The 25,943-nt window shown below is 35.9% G+C and overlaps 1 pseudogene; it reads right to left on the minus strand.

The window, feature by feature from the left end:
* Window positions 1-1,004: 1,004 nt before the first annotated feature.
* LOC132376422 (DNA endonuclease RBBP8-like) lies at window positions 1,005-4,019 on the minus strand (annotated as a pseudogene).
* Window positions 4,020-25,943: the final 21,924 nt, after the last annotated feature.

Genomic DNA, 25,943 nt, shown 5'->3' on the forward strand with positions numbered 1-25,943 from the left:
ATGATGGGGGTCAAATGCCCAGAATGCTGGAAGACAGGCAGAAAGTGGTAAGTGCCATAAGAGGGCAAATGAAACATTATGGAATTGCAAACAGTAGTAAAAGTAGCAGTAGGGGAGGAATTGTGAAGGAAGAGCAGGGAAGAAGAATTTTTTTGCTCTGGACCAGGCTCTGTGCTAAACATTATATGCACATTACTCCATTTAATCTTAATAATTTTATGCCTTAAATACTACTGCTACATCAATTTTTTTTTTTTTTTTTTTAATGAAGAACCTGAGACCTAGTGAGATTAAGTAACAAACTCCTACAACTGGAAAGCTCACATACTCAGATTTTTCTGACTTTAAGTGTCCTCTTAAACCTGCACTATACTGCCTCCTAGCGGAAAGTTGCACAGACATGGTATAATTATAACTCCCTTACATGAGGTGAAGATGAGGATAAGGGTATTCTGGAAAGTCACACATATGAAAGAGAAGAGAACAAGGTTTGTCCAGGAAATGCTAACAGTATAACAAACTCATAGTGTCAGGTGTATAATATTGGGTAAGATGTATAATGTATATGCTTTATATACAGTGTTAAGTAAAGACTAGACTGGCAGAGCCTTGGTTCCCAGGAAAGTAGCTTGAACTTGACCAAGGGCATTGAGACTCCTTTCATATGGAAATAACAGTATTTGAATTACCTTTCTTTTTTTTTTTTTTATATTTTCAAAATTGTAATTAGGTATTACCAAATAAAGTAATAAACAACTCTTAACTTGGAGTGCAAAATGAAAGAACCTTATTATTTTAAAGGTGCAAAAGCAAGAAAATATGACATAAACTTACCCATTTTTAAATAGTCGTCTGTGAGATGGGTAAATGCCATTTAAAAACATTTTCAATAGAAAAATGATTTATAAATGAGTTTTCAGAAGATCAAAAAAATCAATGTTTAATACCAACTTTAACTATAAATAAAAAGAATATTGTCATCTCTCCTGTTTTTGCTTCAACATTTATGTCTTCTGCTCTTTGCCTTTTGGAAAAAATATTGCATTGTAAGGCTGCCGTCTTTTTGGACGAGGACAAGGATCAAGATCTTCTTTAGGGGGCTTCCCTGGTGGCGCAGTGGTTGAGAATCTGCCTGCCAATGCAGGGGACACGGGTTCGAGCCCTGGGCTGGGAAGATCCCACATGCCGCAGAGCAGCTGGGCCCGTGAGCCACAACTACTGAGCCTGCGCGTCTGGAGCCTGTGCTCGGCAACTAGAGAGGCCGCGATAGTGAGAGGCCCGCGCACCGCGATGAAGAGTGGCCCCCGCTTGCCGCAACTAGAGAGAGCCCTCGCACAGAAATGAAGACCCAACACAGCCAAAAATAAATAAATAAATAAATAAATAAATAAACTCCAATCTCTTTAAAAAAAAAAAAAATCTTTAATGTAACCTCTTTCCATACAAGTCTGAGTGGAAGGAAAACCAACTTCCCAGAAATTCTCTGGTGTGTTGGGTGGAATGTAGTGAAATTGGTGTCTTGAGCAGGAAGCCAACTTCTTTTCTCTTCTGCTGGAAAATCTGCATAATAAATTTCACATTCCTTACATGTGTGTCCAAGCAATTTTCTTCTTTCTTCTTTTTTCCAAACCACCTCAATATGAGGAAAAGTTTGTAAGCTAGTCTCTCTTTCATCATCTTTAAAATATGGCTCCACAAACGCTTTCTGTTTGACTTTATCTTGTTTATCACCAGGAGAGTTTGGGGTTTTTTTTGTAGCAGTTGACAACTCCTTCTCTTCATCTGCTACTTAGGGGAAGCTATCCACCAAACAGGATTCATATTCTTCATGTGTAGTCTGATCAAACATATCTTCCGAGTTATCTTTCATTTTTCTTTCTCCATTTGGACTTTTTTCTCCCTTCTGCTCTTGATTCTTCATTTTTAAAAGCATAGTTTCACTAACCAACGTACAGCCCATGTCCACTGTCTCTCCTCCTGCTAATCTTGACTGACTGCCATCCTTTGCATCTACTACAGTAATATCCATTTTATACTGAGAAAGATTTACTCCTGGATCTATACTCCACTGGATGTTTTCAAAGGATACATCTTTGTTGTTCTGTAGAGACTTTGTTTTAACAATTCTACATGGATTTAACTGAAGAACTGATGCAAGTTCACATGCTCCATGGACTGACCTGGTTTTTATTTTTATAGGCTCACGAGAACCAGCACCCTTCATGTCATCAAAAAGATTCTCTGTCTCCAAACTTTCATGTGGACGTAGAGGGATTTTAAAGATAGAATTTTCTTCCTTTATTTGTAACAGTGCTTTATTATCTGGAGATTTACTCAAGGATGGGAGGAGGGACTCCTGTAAACTGCTGGGCTCTTCTGGGGAATCTTTGGTTAATCCACAGCTCCCACTCAAGGCCTTAACGGCCTGAGGAAGAGCCCTTTGGAACAGGCTTCAAAATCTCATAGAGAGTCACTTGCCTAAATCCAGTTTTAGAGTTCTCACTTCCTTGGCTTTTCTCTTGTCGCTGAATAGCTGAAAATCGATCAGACAGATCCAGAGGTTTATCCATCACATAGTCTCCATTCATGTAAGAATGACTATCCAGTGGAAAAGGAAAAGCATTTTCTTTATCAAAGGAGGCTTGGGGGCAGCTTACTTCATTTTCACTTTCTTCCTTGATTTTCTTCCTTTTGGTTCGGCCTCCCAGTGGTTTCAGGGGTACCACATGTTTATCTTTATCAGTAACAGTATCTTTAATGTGATCAATACTATCCTGTTCACTTAGGGGTTCACTTGTATTTTTATTTATAAGCATCTGCTTATTAGAAGATGACTGGTTTGTGATCTTGTTCACTTCAGCCCCAAGATTATGATGTGTGAAAAGGGCACCATCTTCAGATTTTCATCTAGGTTTCTCTGATCTAGAATTAGAAGTGTTGCTGAAAGACATTGTTTTCAGATGGTTTTTCTTCCCAGTCTCTAAAAGAGAAGGGGACAAACTTGTATTCAAACCTAAACTATTTTTCACATTAGAGGTAGCTCCAAATACAGGAGATGATACCCAAGTAGTCAATTCTTCTTGAGGAGGAGTCTTTGAATTAGAATCTGAAAATCTTAAACTATCTTCACAATTTCTTCTAGATTCCTCAAAAAGTTTTTTGTGATCTCCTCCCAGACCGTGGTAGAGCTCATCACCAAGTGGGCTCCTAGGGCCTCGAGATTCAGATTCACCTTGAACACTAAGACCAAGTGTTTCAGCAACAACTGTAGCTAAATTATCAAGAGGATAACTGCTTTTTCCATGTGTATTAGCCACTGGAGCTTGACTCCGATCACAAGTGTCAGCCACTAGAATTTCACGTTCATTATGTTTATGTTGTGGATGAGGTGAAGACTTTGGTACTTTCCTCCATTCACATGCACACCCAGAGTGCTTCAGTTTAGTATGTGTTTGTTTTACGTGTCAGACATGGAGGTTCTCCTTCCTTCACAGCCGATTAGTGCCAGAAAATGAAAAGGTTGTTATTGGTGAATCTGGAATAACATCTTCCTCAGATTCAAGATCGGTTGCTTGATGTGGTTGATCATTCTCAATTTTCTGCTGCAGCTGTTCAGAAAGCTTTTTATTTTCTTCCTGTAGAGTATTCTTTTCATTCATAAGCTCTGTGATAAGTTTAGGATTCTGCTGTCGAATATTTTCAAACTCTTGCTGTTTCTTCCACATATGCTCTTCAGTTACTGCACAGCGATCACGTAATCCTGCTCTTAATCGGTCTTCTAAAATTTTAATGGTTTCATGAAGGACTTTCTGTTGCTCTCTCAGCTGTTGATTTTTGGTGAAGAATTCTTCTAGTCTTTGTGCATCTAAAATTCATTCCTTTTTCAGTTTGGTTACTTTTACTTGTAGACCTTGTACTTCTTTATCATGATACTCCTTTAGTTTTGTCCAAAGATCCTTAAAATCATCAGGTACATCTGCAGAACTAGGGCTTCCATAACTGCTTCCTGAGATGTTCATCTTGCTTAATATGCTCACACTTCTACTGCCTAATGTTTTCTGACCTTTTCTGTTACATTATACAGGTCTCAAGTTGTCTTTGGCCAGTTCAAATACGGCTTGCAAGATTGCCTCGAGATTCTCGAAAGCCCCATCAGGAAAGCGAGCACGCTATGGGGCAGGGAGGAGACGGCCGTTCGCTTTTCTCCTTGTTCCCTCACCAATCTACCAAACCTCCCGCAGCCAAGCCGCCCCCTCGGGGCAGCCCGCGGTTACCGGGGCTGGGGGAGGGCCCGAGGGCCCTGAATTACCTTTCTGATGATTTTAAGTAAATTAGTATCTCCCCTTTTTCTGGATCTCATATCCACATTTCCTTATGGTAATTACAGCATGTCAGAATGTCTTAAAACAACCAGTCTTTTCAAATTTCCCAACAATGGACTTGATAAACAGAAAAAAATGAACATAACAAAGAAATCACCATACTATTCAATTGAGTTCTCAGCCAGTGATTCATATGTGTAATCTGTCAAACATAGCTCATTCTATGTGAAAAAATCTTTCCTACAAGAAATTTTTAAAAAAAATCCCCAATGCCTTCCACAGTAGCACAGTTCATCTTTTGTTTGTGCAAATGTATAACTGATCTGCTTTCCTAAGCCTATAAAATGTATTCTTCTTTCCAGATGTGGGTGGTTGAACCATCAATCATTAAGTAATTTTTTAGTTTCTCTGTAGAAGTTCTATCAGCACCTGATACTCTAACAGATGCTAGTATAGCAATAATGTAATGAGATTGGTGATGCTCCAAGTTTGGTGTTTGCTTTTCTTTGAGGAATCATAATGGAGAACAGGAATGTCACAGTTTTCTGGCTGATTAAGCACCAAACAGTCCTGCCCTTTGCCTGGGTTGTAGCATTTTCCAGCATCTTAACATGGCTTGATGTTTACTTACATGTACTTGATAGGATTGTCTCTTTCCTATCAGTCTGCCTTTGAGAATCACTGAATCTGAATTATATGTGACTTCTGAACTCATCTCGGTCCAACTCCATCACGTTAGAGATGAGCAATCTGATGCCCGGAAAGATGAAATGACTGACAGTAATCTTTCAGTCGGTCAGTGCTCACGTAGGATGTGAACCCGGGCTCTCAGCCACACTGTTACACTTCTCGTTCCGTCCTTTTGCCCTTCTTGAAGCTCAGGTCATGGTCTCATGATCAAGTATAATACTTGATAACTAATGAAGGTTTGCTGTTGAATGTATGAATTAGGTAAACCAAAAATAACTTATTTTGCCCTCAAATTTTTTTGAAAAATTTCAACTTTTAGTTAATTTGTAAGACATGTAAAATAAATATACATAACACCTTTTACCTAGGATCATCAATTCTTAATAATTTGTCACATTTTCTTTCTTTTTTCCTTCCTTCCCCCTTCTTTCCTCTCTTCCCTCCTTCCTTCTTTCCTTCCTTCCTTCCTTCCTTCCTTCCTTCCTTCCTTCTTTCCTCCCTCTCTCTTTCTAGACATATATATATACATATATATACACACACATATATATGAGACATACATATATACACACAATGTGCATACGTACACATACACATATGTGTATATACATATATATTCATAAATTCACATCAAATTCTTTATTGTGTATCTCCTCCCCCCATTATCCAAAATCACCATAATACAATTATCACACTCATGAAATTTAAATTGATACACTACTATTGTCTAATTTATAGTCAGTATGCAAATATCCACTTTTATTCTAGTAATGTATCTTATAGCTATTTCTTTTTCCTTCCAATTCCTGATCCAACCAAGGATCAAAATTGCTTTAGTTATCATTCTCTTTAGTCCTTTTACACCTAGTAGAGTTCTACATTTTTTAAAAAGTCCATGACATGGACATTTTTGAAGACTCTAGACCATTTTTTTTGTTGTTTGGATTTGTCTGACTTTTCCTTATGCTTAGAATCAGGTTAAAGCTTTTTGGCAAGAAACCGCCAAAGTGATATTACATCTTTCTTAGCACATTAATTCAAGTAACACACGATGTCAACATAACCCATCATTGTTGATGTTAAATCAATCACCTAGTTAAGGTGATGTCTAGTTGATATGAGCCTTTTAAGCAGTTAAATATTATCTGGATTCTAACTTTGTCATATAGTACCTACCAGATTGCCTATACATTTCAATTTTTATGTTCTGTAAATTTTAAAAATTAAAAATATTGGTTACATAGTAAAAATATTATTTTTAGCCTCAAGACTAATTTTTTATATTTTCATCTCCTTTCTCTATACCTATGTTTAATATATTCTGAAGTTTGGAATTTATTATTTGTATGCTTCTGCTTTCTGATGACAGATTTTTCAGCACTTTAAATATGGTTTTATTTGCTATTATAGAAGAAAGCGTGTCCTTTACACAGTTATTTATTTGAGTAGCATCATCATTTCTACTAACCCAATAAATCAAACATCACTAAAGATCTTGACCATGGCCGTAGTCATGACATATTAAGCTTTTCAGCCTACTAATAACCTCATAAATTTAATATGCAGAATATACACAATGAAGTAACTTGTGTTCTGTTAATATTGCATTAAACATCTAGCAATTAATTAATAACATTATGTTCAACTGTGTGATTCCAATTAACAATTAGCATAGGCATTAAAAACACCAATAATTACTGACTTTTTTATAGAGTACAAAAACAAACACTTTGACATCTTCTGAAGTATTTGCCATATGAAATTAATTATCTCTCATCAGTGTTTTATTTTGACCTGTACTTAGTCTAACTAAATTATTTTCACTTGAATCTGATAACTTGAAGTTTTCATAAAAGATAACAATTTGATGTTACTTGTAACCTCATTCAAATACCATGTTGCCTTGGATAACCTTGTTTGCCAGTGTTTAATTAGGAGTACCCAGCATCATTTTGACAAAAGAAATATATTCCAAGAAAGAAAGCATCCCTAAGGCCTTGGTGTTTCTTTTGCATCACACTAATTCTCTTGCCAAGTTGGCTATCCTTCATTCAGGCTGCTTGCCATTGTACATTCCATGTGTCAGCCTGAATCCGTCTCTTCAACACTGGCAAGTTTTTCTTGATCTCAGAGATTGATCAAGGTTTTCACATAGGAAAAGAAATCAATATTTTTTTCAGGGTTATTTTTTCTTTTTTAGTAAAATCTGGAACTCTAAAAGAATTTATTTGTCAGCAAATTATAATCAACTCTGTCTCTGTGCTTTGACAAAAAAAAGTGCTATACCTGGATTGCTTTTTCCTCAGGTTTCCAAGTAAAAATTGCTGCCAGATACCTTTTTTTTTTGCTAGCTTCCATCATACTACTTGCTAATATACCTCATTGAAGAAAGGGCATTAAGTGAGGCCATATGGGAAGCCATTCACTGCTCCATGTTTCTTGTAATGCACGCAGGTATCACTGCAGGTACAATATTGTCCCTAATAGTCACATTTAAGCACGGCCACCAGGGATGCTCTTCCTATGGATGAATCACCATGAAAACTTCTTAACAACCCTGTCAATTTCTAATAAACTATTTCTAAAATGTAATGTTCTCATGTGGTGTAACCCCATAACAGAATGGAAACAGGCTTAGAGAAATTGAATTTCATGATTTGGAAGGGTTATTTAGTGTAATGTTTCTCAAACCTGAAAGATAATCAGAATCATCTGTGGAACTCTTTTGAACTACAGATTATCCAACTGCAGACCTACTGAATCAGAATCTCCAGGAACCTGTGTTTAATTTGTAAAATTTGTTCAGCCTTCTAAGTAGGTTAGGAATGGCATAAGGTCTAGCTCAATATGCACAACCTTTTTTCACATCATCCCTCACATGGGAAGTTACCGTATTAATATGGCACACTTGGATAAAGGGCTGGGACGTCCCCAGAGGAGCTCCAGGGTCCAACCAGTTGCACCCAGGCTGGAAGAAACAGTATATCGGCACATCTATAACACATCTTTGGGTCATCGATATATTCTAACAACCCAGATTAGCTAACAGGAAAACCTAGGAGTAGAAAATAATCTAGAGTGGGCTCACTCCCAGAACAGTGTGATCTTTCAACTCTTCCACTGTTTCTCTGTTTTAAGACAGAATGATATTCAAAGGATTCAAAGAGAAATTTGTAGCTTATGAAGAAAGTTAGGAAAGTGTACTCCTTAGAATTCTTCCTTTTAACAATGACAGAAACACAGCTCACATTTGAAAAATTAAAAATATATATATATCTCCAATCTCCTCCATATCTGGATTCTGCTTTCCACTTAAGAGTTTCATTTTCAAACAGTCTCTCTCTACATTATCTCAAGAGGGCCACTGACAGCTCTCAATGGGACGAGAGCAGGGATGTGGGAGAGAAATGTGATGCTCATAGTAGAGACGCTAGGTACACCACTATATGTTTATGCTGAATAGAGAATATGTTATTGCTCAGAGCCATGTGGCTGATAAGGAAAGAAGGAAAGAGCAAAGCTGTCGTAAATGCTCTAGATACAAAATGGGTTGCGATCCTCCAGCAGTGGTTGCCTACGGAAGGTTTCTTGCTCAGAAGATTTAGACCCTCCTAACTCAACAAAAACCTCAGGATATCTGCAAGATTAGGTTAAATCTATAAGAATATTACTTTAAATTAATCTGTGCTTTAAATTTTTATTTATTTCATATAATAGTAATCATTGGTGTTTTTTTAAATAAAACATTTTTGTTATACAAAATATATAACACAATAGAAAGCATGCTCTATTTTTCTCTGAAAAATCTGATTTTTGTAGAACACAAGGGTGTAATGAAGGCATTAATATTATCCTTGTGGTTACTCACCCCAATTAAAGGTAATTTACAAAAAATGTAATACTGAGCTTTATGAGGACTACTTTGGCATAGATAAATGTAAAATTGCATGAAACATTACTTAACCTGACAGAGTCTTTAGTAGATAAATTATCAAGCTGCTTTTAACTGAATCATCATCACAGGTCACTGTGCCTGGAAATCCGCACCAGGAGATGACCCCTAACTTCACCAGGCCCTCTTCAAGAGCTCAGCCTGTCCAAATGGGTGAGAGGAAACTAGGAGACTGTTAATGAATCAAAACTGTTTTAGTTTGTCGATTTTTGCTATGAAAATCTGACTATGGGACAGTATAGAACATAATTTGTATAAATTTATCTAATAAAATAGAATACCTGAGATGACTCACAATGAATAAACAAATCATTCACAATTATTGAGTATTTTTGTATTTTATAATATTGATATTTATGATGACTTCCTCTAGTTTATCACTTTAGAGGTAAAGTATTTTTGTAAAGCATATGTCAGTTGAAAGTGTTCTTATTGAAACGGTACCATCAAATACCAGAGAACTCTCTTTTAACGTTGCACTACTAATCTTTCCTTTGGGTTTTGCCTGTGGCAGTATGTACAGATTTGCTAGGCAGATCCGGAATAAAATCCCAGCTGATTGACTTTGTTTCCTAAAGTCAGCTTCCTACATGTCAGTTTCATTTTCTGTAAACTGTGATCTACAATTTTAATAACTATAATACTACCTATATCACAAGACTCAGAGAATAACATTAGATATTACCTATTACTTGTTCAGTACCATGGGTAATATGTGTTACTTTTAGATATTGATATTATATTAAGCCCTATAAATATTCTTGAAGCCATATCTAAAAAAATCATAAACACATTTCTGAAGATATAAAACACATCCTTATTTTTAATTTCACCATTTTATTAATATTTCAAACACATCACCTTAGTGGTTACACACATTTTTATACCCATGCATTAATTTATATTATTCTTCCCAGAATCCCATGAGACAAACCACTCAGGAGACTGGAATAGATTAAGATTGAGTGATTTTTCACACAGTCATTTGGTTATTATAAGACCTATGCTTCTATGACTCTATGGCTCTGTCACCCAAGGTTCTTGAGAGTCCTGCATTTTCTCTGAAATAAAGCAACACAGCTGTTAAAGAAGTATCATCAATCCTGTTCAGGAATCCAGTAATATCACATTATATAATAACGTAAATCTTTTTTTCAAAGATTTTGTTTTTCTTAAGATGTATTACATACAAGGTCTTAACATATCTTAAGACATGTTAGATTTCCCTGGTATACTCATTATAATCTAGTCCAACGTAGCATGAAAATATTTTTGACCCTGTGTTATCTCTAGCGTTATCTGTAAATGTTAGAACTACATTAACATTTAACTTTAATTTTAAACTCATTTTGGGAGATACAGTAAGTTAAATATAACGTGTAATTAAATTCAAAACTACATATTGACTACTTTGTAAAACACACAATAGATATTGTGAAAGAAATAATATTGATTAAATCACATCTAGAAGAAAAAAATAGTGACAAAGAATAGTAGTACAGAAAGAGATTGATTTTAAATAGCAGAATCTGAGAAGGTTTACAGAGGAAGTAGTATGAGTTAGTTATTGAATGACAAGAGGGAAATTCATTTATTCACTTCTTTATTCATCAAATATTGATTAACATCTATTATATTTATTTTCTCATTCATTCATTCAACAAATATTTATTATGTACTATGCCATTCACTGTCGCTGTCACTAAAGATAAGGAAATGAGCAAAGAGATAAGGGTTCTCCTTCATGTATTATGTATTCCATGGGGCAGGAATAGAAAATAAGTACACAAATGAATAAATATAAAATAATTTAGATATGTAAAACATAAAGCCAAATGTATTGGAGAGCAGTGAAGCAGGATGGAGTGGTCACAGACAATGAATTTTGCTCTCAATCTTAACTGAATTGAAAGTTACCTGGAAAGCTTGTATTTTTACTGTTTTCCAGGTTTACTGAGATAAAATTGACATATAACAGTGCATAAGTTTAAGGTATACAACGTAATGATTTGATAGATGTATATATTGTGAAATGATTACAACAAAAATTTAGTTAATATCAATAACTCACATAATCACAATTTTTTCTTGTGATGAGAACTTTTGAGACCCACTCTCATAGCGAGTTTAAAATGTACAGTATATTATTGATAATTATAGTAACTAAGCCATATGTTATACTCCCCAAACTTATTTATCTTATAACTGGAAGTTTGTACTTTTTGACCACATTCACACATTTTCCTTACCTACTACCTCTGGCCCTGGCTACCACCAATCTGTTTTCTGTTTCTATGAGTTTGGCACCCTTGTCTTATTCCTGGTCTTAGAGGAAAAGCTTTTAATCTTTCACCATTGAATATGATATTAGCTGTGGTCTTATCATATATGGACTTTATTATGTTGAGGTATGTTTCTTCTATATCCAGTTTGTTGAGAGGTTTTATCATGAGTGGATGTTGAATTTTGTCAAATGCTTTTTCTGCATTTATTGAGATGATCATATGGTTTTTATGTTTCATTGTATTAATGTAATGTATCACATTTATTTTGAACCATGTTTGCATTGCAGTGATGAATCCCACTTGATCATGATGTATGAAATTTTCAATGTGCTGTTAAATTTGCTTTGCTAGTAATTTGTTGAGAATTTTTGAATCTATATTAATCATGGGTATTAGCATCTAGTTTTCTTTCCTGTAATGCCCTTATCTGGCTTTGACATCAGGAGTATTCTCATTAGGAGTATTCTCTCCTCTTCAATTTTTGGAAATATTTGAGAAAGATTGCCATGAATTCTTATTAAAGTGTTTGATTAAATTCACCAGTGAAACCATATGGTCCTGTGCTCTTTTTGTCTGGAGGTTTTTAATTACAAATTCAATCTCCTTACTTGCTTGGTTCTGTTTAGATTATCTATTTCTTCATGATTCAGTTTTGGTAAATTGTATATCTCTACAAATCTATCCATTTCTTCTAGGTTCTCCAATCTGTTGGTGTATGGTAATTCACAGTAGTTTCTCATGATCCTTTGTATTTCTGTGGTATCAGTTGTAATATCTCTTCTTTCACTTATAATTTTGTGGATTTTGGTCTTGCTTTTTTCCTTGGTTAGTTTAAAGCTTTGTCGATTTTGTTTACCTTTTCAAAGAACCAAATCTTAGTTTTGTTAATATTATCTATGGTTTTCTGTGTTTTATTTTATTTATTTATGTTCTAACTATTATTATTTTCTTTCTTCTGCTAACCTTAGGCCTAATTTGTTCTTCTTTTTGTAGTTCCATTAGGTGTAAAATTGGGCTGTTTATTTGCCGTCTTTCTTTTTTCTTGAGGTATGTTTATTGCTATAATCTTCCCTCTTAGAACTGCTTTTGCTACATTCCATTAATTTTTTTTCAACATCTTTATTGGAGTATAATTGCTCTACAATGGTGCGTTAGCTTCTGCTGTATAAAAAAAGTTAATCAGCCATACACATACACATATCCCCATACCCCTCCCTCCTGCATCTCCCTCCCACCCTCCTTATCCCACCACTCTAGGTGGTCACAAAGCACCGAGCTGATCTCCCTGTGCTATGCAGCTGCTTCCCACCAGCCATCCATTCTACATTTGGTAGTGTATATATGTCCATGCCACTCTCACCTCATCCCAGCCCACCCTTCCCCCTCCCCATGTCCTCAAAACCACTCTCCACGTCTGCATCTTTATTCCTGTCCTGCCCCTGGTTCTTCATAACCATTTTTTTTTAAGATTCCATATATATGTGTTAGCATACAGTATTTGTTTTCTTTTTCTGACATACTTCACTCTGTATGACAGACTCTAGATTCATCCACCTCGCTACAAATAACTCAGTTCCGTTTCTTTTTATGGCTGCGTAATATTCCATTGTATATATGTGCCATATCTTCTGTATCCATTCATCTGTTGATGGACAGTTAGGCTGCTTCCATGTCCTGGCTATTGTAAATGATGTTGCGATAAATATTGTGGTACATGACTCTTTTTGAATTATGATTTTCTCAGGGTATACGCCCAGTAATGGGATTGCTGGGTGTATGGTAGTTCTATATTTAGTTTTTTAAGAAACCTCCATAATGCTCTCCATAGTGGCTGTATCAATTTACATTCCCACCAACACTGCAAGAGGGTTCCCTTTTCTCCACACCCTCTCCAGCATTTATTGTTTGTAGACATTTTTTTTTTTTATAAATTTATTTATTTATATTTATTTTTGGCTGTGTTGGGTCTTTGTTCCTGTGCGAGGGCTTTCTCTAGTTGTGGCAAGTGGGGGCCACTCTTCATCACAGTGCACGGGCCTTTCACTGTCATGGCCTCTCTTGTTGCGGGGCACAGACTCCAGATGCGCAGGCTCAGTAGTTGTGGCTCACGGGCCTAGTTGCTCCGCGGCATGTGGGATCTTCCCAGACCAGGGCTCGAACCCGTGTCCCCTGCATTGGCAGGCAGATTCTCAACCACTGCACCACCAGGGAAGCCCTGTTTGTAGACTTTTTGATGATGGCAATTATGACTGGTGCGAGGTGATACCTCATTGTAGTTTTGATTTGAGTTTTTCCAATGACTAGTGATGTTGAGCAGCCTTTCATGTGTTTGTCGGCAATCTGTATATCTTCGGAGAAATGTCTATTTAGATCTTCAACCCATTTTTTGGACTGGGTTGTTTGTTTTTTTTGATATTGAGCTGCATGAGCTGCTTGTATATTTTGGAGATTAATCCTTTGTCAGTTGCTTTGTTTGCAAATATTTTCTCCCATTCTGAGGGTTGTCTTTTGCTCTTGTTTACGGTATCCTTTGCTTTGCAAAGCTTTTAACTTTAATTAGGTCCTATTTGTTTATTTTTGTTTTTATTTTCATAACTCTAGGAGGTGAGTCAAAAAAGATGTTACTGTGATATATGTCATAGAGTGTTCTGCCTATTTTTTCCTCTAAGAGTTTTATAGTGTCTGGCCTTACATTTAGGTCTTTTATCCATTTTGAATTTACATTTTTGTGTGGTGTTAGGGAGTGTTCTAATTTCATTCTTTTACATGTAGCTGTCCAGTTTTCCCAGCACCACTTATTGAAGAGGCTTTCTTTTCTCTATTGTATATTCTTGCCTCCTTTATCAAAAATAAGGTGACCATATGTGTGTGGGTTTATCTCTGGGCTTTCTATCTTGTTCCATTGATCTATATTTCTGTTTTTGTGCCAGTACCATACTGTCTTGATTAGTGCAGCTTTGTAGCATAGTCTGAAGTCAGGGAGCCTGATTCCTCCAGCTTCGTTTCTCTTTCTCAAGATTGCTTTTGCTATTCGGGGTCTTTTGTGTTTCCATACAAATTGTGAAATTTTTTGTTATAATTCTGAGAAAAATGCTATTGGTATCTTGATAGGGATTGCATTGAATCTGTAGATTGCTTTGGGTAGTACAGTCATTTTCACAATGTTGATTCTTGCAATCCAAGAACATGGTATACCTCTCCATCTGTTTGTATCATGTTTAATTTCTTTCATGAGTATCTTATAGTTTTCTGCATACAGGTCTTTTGTCTCCTTATGTAGGTTTATTCCTAGGTATTTTATTCTTTTTGTTGCAGTGGTAGATGGGAGTGTTTCCTTAATTTCTCTTTCAGATTTTCCATCATTAGTGTATAAGAATGCAAGAGATTTAGGTCCATTAATTTTGTATCCTGCTACTTTACCAAATTCATTGATTAGCTCTAGTAGTTTTCTGGTAGCATCTTTAGGATTCTCTATGTATTCTTTAGGATTCATCTTTAGGATTCTCTATGTAAGATCTTGTTCCTGATCTTAGTGGAAATGATTTTAGTTTTTCACCATTGAGAACGATGTTGGCTGTGAGTTTGTCATATATGGCCTTTATTATGTTGAGGTCAGTTCCCTCTATGCGTACTTTCTAGAGGGTTTTTACCCTAAATGGGTGTTGAATTTTGTTGAAAGCTTTTTCTGCATCTATTGAGATGATCATATGGTTTATCTGCTTCAATTTGTTAATATGGTTTATCACATTGATTGATTTGTGTTTATTGAAGAATTCTTGCATTCCCAGAGGTGTCTGAGACTGTCCTCAATTCTTTTCATTCTTTTTCCTTTATTCTGCTTTGTGGTAGTTATTTCCACTATTTTATCTTCCAGGTCACTTATCCGTTCTTCTGCCTCGGTTATTCTGCTATTGATTCCCCCTAGAGAATTTTAAATTTCATTTATTTTGTTGTTCATCACTGTCTGATTGCTTTTTAGTTCTTCTTGGTCCTTGTTAAAACTTTCTTGTATTTTCTCCATTCTCTTTCCAAGATTTTAGATCATGTTTACTATCATTACTCTGAATTCTTTTTCAGGTAGACTGCCTATTTCTTCTTCATTTGTGTGGTCTGGTGGGTTTTTACCTTGTTCCTTCATGTGCTGTGTATTTCTCTGTCTTCTCATTTTGCTTAACTTACTGTATTTGGGATCTCCTTTTCGCAGGCCACATGTTTGGAGTTCCCGTTGTTTTTGGTGTCTGCCCCCAGTGGGGAAGGTTGGTTCAGTGGGTTGTGTAGGCTTCCTGGTGGAGGGGACTGGTGCCTGTGTTCTGGTGGATGAGGCTGGATCTTGTCTTTCTGGTTGGCAGGACCATGTCCGGTAGTGTGTTTTGGGGTGTCTGTGGACTTAGTATGACTTTAGGCAGCCTCTCTGCTAACGGGTGGGTTTGCATTCATCTCTTGCTAGTTGTTTGGCATGGGGTGTCCAGCACTGGAGCTTGCTGGTCATTGTGTGGAGCTGGGTCTTAGCATTGAGACGGAGATCTCTGGGAGAGCTCTCGCTGATTGATATTACATGGGGCTGGGAGGTCTCTGGTGGACCAATGTCCTGAATTCAGCTGTTCCACCTCAGAGGTTCAGGCCTGACACCCGGCCAGAGCACCAAGACCCTGTCAGCCACATGGCTGGAGAAGATGGTCTATGAGTTGGGTGTCAGCCACTGCCCTGTTGTAGGTCTGTCTCAGCTGTCTCCAAAGGTCACCCAGATACACTGGGTTATTCCACTATTCCTCAGAACTTGCATATGACAGTCTGGGATTTGTAGATGTCCTCCTGATACTCTTCACTGAAAAACCTTGCATTCATGGTGGTGAGAGATATGCTAATAATGTTGGTTCTCTTCAGTTCAGAGACTGGGACAGTCTGAGCCTTCATGTGGCCAAGTCAGGAGCAGCTGGCCAACGATCCCAAAGTGATAACATGTCAGATTCCAAGAAGGCTTTCTACAGCACCCGAGCAGTAGTCCCAAGCAGCCGCTCCTCTCAGCTGTAGCACTCTGACCAGGGAACTTGGTGGGACCCTCAAATGAGGATTTCTGCTGGCCCTAGAGCCTGACTTGCCCACCCAGGCAAGGAGCTGAGGAGAGCATCTCCTGGCCCTGTCTCACCAGAGGAGTGGACACCTGCTACATTCCATTAATTTTGATATGTTGTGTTTCCATTTTCATTTGTCTCATGATACTTTTTTGTTTCCCTTCAACTTCTTCTTTGATTCATTGATTTTTCAGGTGTGTGTTTAATTTCCACACATTTACTAACTTTCCAGTTTTTCTCCTGTTATTGATTTCTAGTTTCTCACCATTGTGGTTATAAAAAAATGTTTGGTATGATTGCATTTTCTTAAATTTGCTAAGAGTTGTTTGTGGTTTAACACATAATCTATACTAGAAAATTTTCTGTGTGTACTTGAGAAGAATATGTGTTCTGCTGCTTTTAGATTGCATATTTTGTTTACTAGATCCATTTGGTCTATAGTGTTATTCAATTCTGCTGTTTCCTCATTGCTTTTCTGTCTGGATGATCTATGCATTATTGAGATTGGGGTATTAAAGTCTCAATTATTATTGTGTTGCTGCTTATTTCTCCTTTTAATTCTGTTAGTATTCACTTTATATATCTAGGTACTCTTATGTTGGGTTCATAAATATTTAAAATTTTTATATCTTATTGATGGATTGATTACTTTACTATTTTATAGTGACCTTCTGTTTCTCTTTTGAACATTTTTAGGTAAAGTTTATTATGTCTGATATAAGTATAAGTAAGTACCCTTTCTTTCCTTTCGTTACCATTTGCTTAAAATATCTTTTTTTATCCCTGCACTCTCAGTATTTGTATGTTTAAAGCTAAACTGAGTCTCTTGTAGACAACACATTGTTGGATTTTTCTTTTTTAAATCCATTCAGCCACTCTGTCTTTTGATTGGAGAATTTAATCCACGTATGTTTAATTATTGATAATTAAGGACTTACTATGCCATTTTGCCAATTGTTTTCTGACTGTTTTATAGATCCTTTTTCCTTGCTTATCTCATTGTCTTCTTTTGTGATTGGATCACTTTATGTAGCAGTATGCTGTGATTCCTTTATCACAATCTTTTGTGTATCTACTGCAGGTTTTTCTTTTGTAGTTACCATGAGGCTTACATAAAATATCCTATTTTTGACATTCTATTTTAACCTGATATGAACTTAACTTTAATAGCACACCTAAACTGTATACTTTTATCTTTACCTCCTTCACATTTTAGGTTATTGATATCATAATTTACATATTTTAATATTTTATATAAAATAACAAATTATTGAAGTTATGGGGTTTTTTTGGTTTTTTTAATGTTTTTTAATATGTTTATTTTTTAAGTTTAAACTAGAGTTATATATTATAGAGTGGTGAATTATGCATTACCACGATAAATTCAGAGAATCTGACTTTAACTATGTGTTTACTATTACCAATGAGTTTCACACATAAGTTCATATGTTTTTACAATGTTAATTAGCATCATTTTATTTCCATTTGAAAAATGCCCTTTAACATTTCTTGGCAGGTCTAGTGGTTTTGAACTTTCTCAGCTTTTGATTGTTCAGAAAAGTCTTTATCTCTCCTTTATTTCTGAAGGACAGCTTTGACAGGTAGCATATTCTTAGTTGAAAGTTTTTTCTTTCAATATTTTGAGTATATCACCCCACTATCTCCTGGCCTGTGAAGTGTCTATTGAGAAATATTCCAGTAGTCCCTTGGAGGTTTTCCTATATGTGAGAAGTCACTTTTCTCTTGCTGCTTTAAAATTTTCCTCTTTTTTCTTTGACTTTTGACAATTTAATTATAATATGTCTTGGTGTGGCCTTTTTCAAATTCAACCTATTTGAGGTCCTTTAGGCTTCATGAATTTGGATATCTGTTTCTCTTCCCAACTTCAGGAAGTTTTTAGCTATTATTGCTTTAAATAAAAGTTCTTTCTTTTTCCTATTGGCTTGATTCTCTGCCCAATTTGGGCTCCATGGTTGCCTGGATGCTCTGGTCAGTCTTCCTAGTCTCCAGTGGAACTGAATGCTATATTCAGCAGTTGAGTGGGGCTACAGATTTGCTTCTCTGTCCAGGCAAGCTCACAAAATTGGCTCCATCACTATTATGGCTCAATGGCTAAGGACCTGAATTAGGCAGAACTGCCCAGTAAGCCAGTGGGGACTACCAGCTCAGCTCTTCAGGAAGCAAAATCTTTGGATCTAGGAGAATGGAAATTCAGATTCATGTCCCAAATTAAAAGTCTGGATCCCCAAGACTGTGGAGCAATGGTAGTCCTCATACACTGTTGGAGCGAGTATACATTCATGCAATCATTTTGGAAAGCTCTTTGGCATTAACTATAAAGCTGGTCATGTTCATCCCCATGATGGAGTATGACCCCTACTAGATATTTATCCCAGGGAAAATCTTGCTCTTGTGCATAATGGGGACATATAACATAATGTTCATAGCCACATTGTAGGTAACAGCCCCTCATTTAAAACACACATGTCCATGAATGGTAAAATGGATACAAAAATTTTTCTGCATTTAATGTCCTGATCCCTTTTTTATTGGTGTCAAATAACCAGATGTTGATAGATGTCAGTAGCAATAGCAATCTTCCACCATACAAAAAATCATTACAAACGAATTGGATTTTATGAAATAAAAAAAAGCAAAAGCAATTGGTTAGGTGTTATCACACTCTTCAAGTGCATGTAAGGTGCCAAAATTCTTGTTAAGTCCTCTGATTCTCTTTTCACATTCATTAGTGGTCCACATGTTGGAAAATGAGAGTTAATGAAACTTTCTTTTTCATCATAATCAACTCTCCTTCTATTCCTTGACATAATAACCCTGTGAAATTATGCTCTTTTAGTAAAAGATGACAATTTAAGAACTTGGGGAAAATTTTAAAGGAATATAGACAGTTTGTAATGTAATTTTTCAGCAGAAGACCTCAACATCTTAAAGCTGATTACAAAAAATAAAATAAAATCTGAATCTGAACTTTCCATCTTCCTGGAGCTAAAGAGTAAATAAATTTCTCTATGTAAATGCATTTACTGATACATATTATCTACTCATATCTCCCCTTTCAATGACAATTTCTATAATATCTTTGGATATAAAGTCACATATTCTTAACAATAAAATATGGCACCATTTACACAGATATGATTGGGTGTTTTTTATCAACAGACCTTATAGCCTTGCTGCTCATTCACTAAGTCTCTTTCTCTATACCTGTTTTTTCCCCTCACAGGCTCTCTAGCCCCTACTTTTTCCCCCTAAAGTTCTCGGTGTCTTCTTGGATTCACTTCCTACTGTAAAGAACTTAGATTCAATGGTCCATCACTTCAAACACACTCAGGTCATGATATTTGCTTGACTAACTTACCTTATTTTATTACATGCATGATGTCTCTCTGGCAAAGACACAAACCTACCTCAATCCAGTTTTCTGTCATTCTGAACACTCCTAAAGAAATCACTCAACCCATCACATTTGAGATACTGGAAATGGCTAGTCTCCCACTTTGACTGGGCCCTCAGGGTTGCTCAGCAATACATCTATGTTTTCCTAGCAAGGTCTTTCTCAGCTTTCTAAAGTGACAATTTCAGATCCCCCATTCTTCTCCAACTTCTGACGCTATGACTTCCACTTCACTCAGAGCATATAATTTTGCCTCTTAACTGACAGAGACAGTAGAAGACAACAGATTAGAATTCTCTCGACTTCTTTCAATTACAGTGGCAAAATTACCTCTACCTATCTACCTTCTTTCCTTAGCTTTGGCCATTTTACAAAGAAAGTAGCATGATTCCTCTTGTCCAAGTGGAACTCCCTGTGCTCTGGCTCCTGACTTCTCCAACTATTTTGGTAAGTTAGTTCACTCAATCACCAACTCTGCCGCCACCACTCATCTTTTTTATATCTCTAGATTTTTTTGTTGTAATGGATCCTTCTCTTGAGTATTTAAGGATAAGCATCTTTTAAAAATATCTCTTATTTTTCATTCTCACATTTCTCTTTCAGCTAATGTTAACTTGCCTATCCATTGAGAGTCACATTTCTTGAAATAGTCCTCTGCATTCTCTGATTCCCCAACTCTCACTCTTTATCTCACATTTCTCATCATTCTTTGGTCTTCTACTCAGATTTTCCTTCTCTCTCCTTATCCTAAACATAAGCTTCTTGGACTCCTGTCCTTGGTTCTTTTCTTTCTCTCCACTGTATACACTATACCTGTGTGATCTCTTCTTTCAGTAACCATTTAAATAGAGATTATTCAGATTGAGTCTGTTCAAAACTGAATATCTGCTCCAGCAAAGCTGACATTTTTCTCTCTGGGAATGGGTATCACACTAACCAGTTATCCAGGCAAGAAAACACCCTACATCTCTACAACTATTTACTAGTACAAGTCATTGCAGTTTTCTGCCAGGATTATTGATAAAGCCCTTGGCTCGTCTTTATGCATTTAGTATTGCTCTTCTTAAGATGTTCACACTGAAACCAGAGTCATCCTCTAAAGAGCACATCTACTCCCATCACGCTCCCAACCGAAACCCTTAAATGGCTCTCCACTGATCCCTGATATAAACCCAACTCTTTTTCAGAGTTTACAAAGTCCTGAATGATGTGATTCAGGCAGGAAGGTCGGCTTCCTCTTGTATTACCTTTTCTTTATAGACTAAAAAAACTTTTAATTTTTCATTTCTGAGGTGTATAATTCATCCTTTTACTTCTGAAGCTTTCTAAACTATTCTTCTGGGTGGAGTAAGTTTTCCTCTGTGACCCACAGAAAACTGGCCTTCTCTAAAAGCACATATTGCATTGTGGAATTGCCTGTTTTCTTGCCTGTGGTCTCTGATAAAATTCCTGGGACAGAAGCTGGTCAAAGTTTGTTTAACTTTATATTCCTAGCACCTAGCAGAGTGCTGGACACAGCGAAGGCAACTCAATATAAATGACATCTAATTTCATTGTAAAATGAAATCTAACCTATCTGGTTCTTTCTACAATACCATATTCCTGAGTTTAAATGCACATATTAGGTTAAATGATTATTGAATGGATGCTTATTGAAATATGTTTTTCTATCCCCAATTCAAACTCTGCCAAATGCCTCTTTCCTTTCTTTTCTTTCCCTGTGACCACAAAGAAAAAATATATATACCTTGTCATGTCAAAAATCTGTGTAATTAAATGCATCTGCTCTCCTTTTTTTCTGGGATCTTTCTTTCTTTACTATATCCATTACTTCATTCAGACTTATTCTTTCTAATTAGTTTTTTATGCTGTCATTAATTTACCTATATCCAAGTTCTACCCCTGATTTAGATAATTAGAAAATAAGCTACTTGGATCAATCTGAAGAAGAGAAAAGAGATCAGAGACAATACAAACTCTGAGTTTTTCTTTACAACATTGTGAATTTCTTAGAACAAAAGCTATGCCTTATATATCTTTATATCCTTAGGACCCCAGCTTTGTCTGGCCTATAATAGTTGTTAAATAAATCCTTGTTGAGTGAATATCAGTTTAGTGTCCTTGAATTTAGACCACATTTTTTTCCCAGCTAGCTTTGTGACCCTAATCAAATCATCTTCCAAATGAAACAAGACTAATTCATTTTTAAAGTCCTTCCAAGTTCTAAACTCTAAAATTCCATTTAAAAATTCTTCTACAATAGGGCCTTCCCTGCTTTACAATTTAACATTCTTTTTCTTTGTACAGCACCAATTGAGGAATCGTTCATCAAACAAGTGTTGCAGTAAAATTAATCTATTAAAACTTAACCACAGATTAACTTAGCAAAATTTTTTTTTGACTAAAATTTAATCTTTGTGGGATGGAGTTAGTGTATTGGAAGATAATGATGATGGTGATGATCATTTACACTGGCTTACTAATTGTGATGAGTTCATGTGATTTTGTGATATTTGGTGAGCAATTTAACACATTTAAAGACAGAAAAAATGAATCCTGAAGTTTTCATATACAATATACATTAAATGTCAAAAATCTCCAATACATAGTACAACTTAATTTGGAAAAAACTTGTTTTCCCACATACAATATAACAATACAAGGGGCTCTGAATTATTACATTTATTTTAGGTAGACATTTGCTTTGCAGTTTATTCCAAGAGTAGAATGATGTACCCATGGGAAGTGCCTTCTCTTGTTGGCGGGGAAACAAAATCACCAAGGTACTAGTTGACATTTGTGAGCTCAAAAAAAATGGTAGGGACATTCATATTCTGTGGAATCCCCAGGGTAACCAAGGATATATTGAATATACAGACAACAACAGAGTTGCTAGGTGTGTTTGGTGGAAAATTCATCTTCATGTTATTTCTATGGCAATCATAAATAAATCTAACTACTCAGAAATCAATACAGCAGCTGCACATAAAATGGATATGTTCAGCAAAATCTGGAGAGTTTTAGCGTACATCAGTAGTTTGGCTCTAGGCATGCTTGTTTACAATAACAGAATGAGCTGTTGGGTAACACTTACTTCCTATGTCAACTCCCAAAGCTTCATTTTAGACTTGACTTTGTTCATGTTCAATAAATATTTTGAAGAGAAGACTGATGAGTTTAATTTTCCAAGTAGAAAGACTGGCTTAATAATGTCTCCATTTATCAATGTAAGAAATAGTAAAAAAAAAAAAAAGAAAGAAAAAAAATTGGGTTCTTTGGAAAAAATGGTAATTGGTTCAGCACTCATTTCATTCAACAACAACAAAACAACTTGTTATTATTATCTTGTTAGTATAAGATAAACATTATGCTAAATACATTAAAACTATTATCTTATTTAGTCCTCCCCAAACCCTATGAATTAGGTGGTATTGTTACTCCATTTCACAGAGAAAGAATAGGCTCAGAGCAATTAAATTATTTGTCTAGATCACACAGCTAGTTAGAGGAAAAGCTGGAATTTGAACACAAGCAAGCTTTGATTATTTTTGATTGAGAAAGTTTTTTCTAAGTAATATACAAAAAGCTAATGCCAGAAAACAGAAGGTTATATGTTTGTTAACATAAGACTTTTTAAAAAAAAAGTTTGTATGATAAAAACATAGTAGAGTTAAAGAAAACAATAAATCATGAACAAATAAGTTCACAATGAAGCATTTATTTCCCTAATACATAGAGAGTGCTTATAAGTCACTAATAGAAAGATCACACATTCAATGGAAAAATAGGCAACAGATATGGAGTATGTAAAAAAGGAAATACACTTAGCTTTGAAATATATGAAAGAATGCAAACATCACTCTCAATAAGAGAAATGCAAATTAAAAAACAATACCAAAATGTTTCTCACTTATCAGATTGGCAAAGATCAAAAAGGGATAACAACATGAATTGACAAAGGTATGTGAAAAAAGGCACTGGTGTATCGTTGGTGAGATTATAAATAGGTACAAACCATATGGAGAATGATCTGGCAATAACTATCAAAACTACAAATTCACTAACACTTTGACCAAGCAATTCTCCTCTAGGAGTTTATAGCAAATATACACATTTGAAATGAAGTGTACATACGTTTCTTGTTGCAGTAATAGAAAAATACTGGAAGCAGCCTGAAGGCCTGTCAATAAGGGACTGGTTAGATGAATTGTTGTAGATAATGAGGTGGGTTATTTGTTACTTTGTAACCCCTAAGGAATCCCTATTTACTGGGACCCTAAGGCTGGGTACTGAGTTGACCTCATTCTGTTGTTTCCTCATTTACCACCTGATTTCCTGCTTCTCATGGGACAAGAGCCTCCATCCACATGACCAGACCTTGATACTCTGTCCATTTCTTTTCCTCAGAAGATACATCATCTCCTAAGTTAAAGACACCTTCATGGATGTGGAAAAAGCATGCACACCATCTTGAAATGGTGTTCCAGGGGCAACCCATACTCTAGGCTCCCCATTTGACAAATAGGACTGTCGTGTCTTTTTAGGACACTGTGTACCCCAAATCTCCAAATATTCCATTGTAATTTTTTCTTCCTGGATGCAAGGTTTCAGGCCTTTTAAATATATTGTGCTATATCTTTTTTTGAGAGTATTATTTTAGTTCCCATTTTAAATGTGTAGGAAATCTTGATTTTATTTTCATGTGTTCAATAAACATTTATTGCACACTTGAATACAGCACATGTAAAGCATGGTGTTAATTGGGGAATACAAAGAAGAATAACATGGAGGTTCTTGGTTCAAAGACCTAACAGTCCAATGGGGAGTAAGGATAAGACAATAGGTGCCATAATCAAGGTGGTCAAGGACAGTGGGAAAGGGTGCATAATTTAGCTTAGCAGGTGGGAGGTGAGGCACTCAAGGTTTTGCAGAGAAAGTGAAAGTCGAGCAGGAATTGGGAGCAGAAAGCTAAGTGGATAAAAGAGAGAGATTCAAGTGGACTTCTAAGATAATTTCATATAAATGACTTAACAGGATGTTTAAAGGGCTGAGAGATTTCTTGTTACTTAAAGTTCCCTAGCTGATGACATATAGTAAATGTTACCTGCTTAGTTATTTCAGACTTTGAGGACATTCACATTGGAGCAAAATGAAACCTTTGTTCTTTTTAGAGCATAATACCATGTTTGTTGATTTTGTGTCTCTGTGTTTTTTTTAAAACTGATGACAATCATGAATGAGTTCTCTTGCTGAAACTACATTATCAATTTTATGTAGACAGAAATGTAATTACTGAAGATGGATTTTAGCCAGGCCACCTGAATTAATAACCAGCCCGAATCTTCTTGCTCTGGGAGAGAGTGGAACAGAACTGTTTATTGACCACAAATGGTCATGACCTTTGCTATCTTCCGCACTCAAAATACCACAGGAGGAAGTCATCTAAAACACCATGACATTTAAACCAAGTGAGAAATATGTGTGTAAAATTTATGAGGACAAACTAACACTTTTCTTAATTTACACCACTGTTTTGTAGGTACCATGATTAAAATATGCCTATTTAATACCTCCAGAAAAATACTACAAATTTTTTTCTTTTTGATATATTGCTACTACCTTTAATCCATTTTTGCCCCACATGAAAATTTACTTTCTTTTGTTTTTTTATGACTTTTTATGCCAGGTGGATGTAAAAGAAAATACTCAAATTCTCACTTTGCAGTCATGCATAGTGGCTATTCAGTCTTGGCTGGAAAAACGCATTCTCAACAGGCATATTCAGCCAATAGTCTATTCATAGCTTTGATTATATTTGCTATAGCTAAAGCCTAAATAGCCAAGATGAATATCCTCTAGGGCTTAATTTAACTCTACTTTGGTTGCAACAGTAGAAATACAATTCAAAGTAGCTCAAGTAATTAATAAAGTAATTTACAGTTCACTTTACCAAACCATTACAAGAACAAAGAGGAGCTGGTCTCGGGGGGAGTAAAAACCAGAAATTCAAATACCATAAGGACTTCTTCTTGGTCTCTCAATTCTATTTCCCTTTGTGTTTCATCTTTGTCATTCATCCTGGCACCTCCATGCGGCTGAGACTTGGTGCATGGGTAGAAAAACACCTGTCCCTCAGCTTTGTTTAGAAATATACCAAGAAAGGGTATTGTTAAGCCCAAATTAGCTCATAACTACCATAACATTAGG

The sequence above is a fragment of the Balaenoptera ricei genome, chromosome 12 (genome assembly GCF_028023285.1).
Source record: "Balaenoptera ricei isolate mBalRic1 chromosome 12, mBalRic1.hap2, whole genome shotgun sequence".
Taxonomy (NCBI): Eukaryota; Metazoa; Chordata; class Mammalia; order Artiodactyla; family Balaenopteridae; genus Balaenoptera; species Balaenoptera ricei.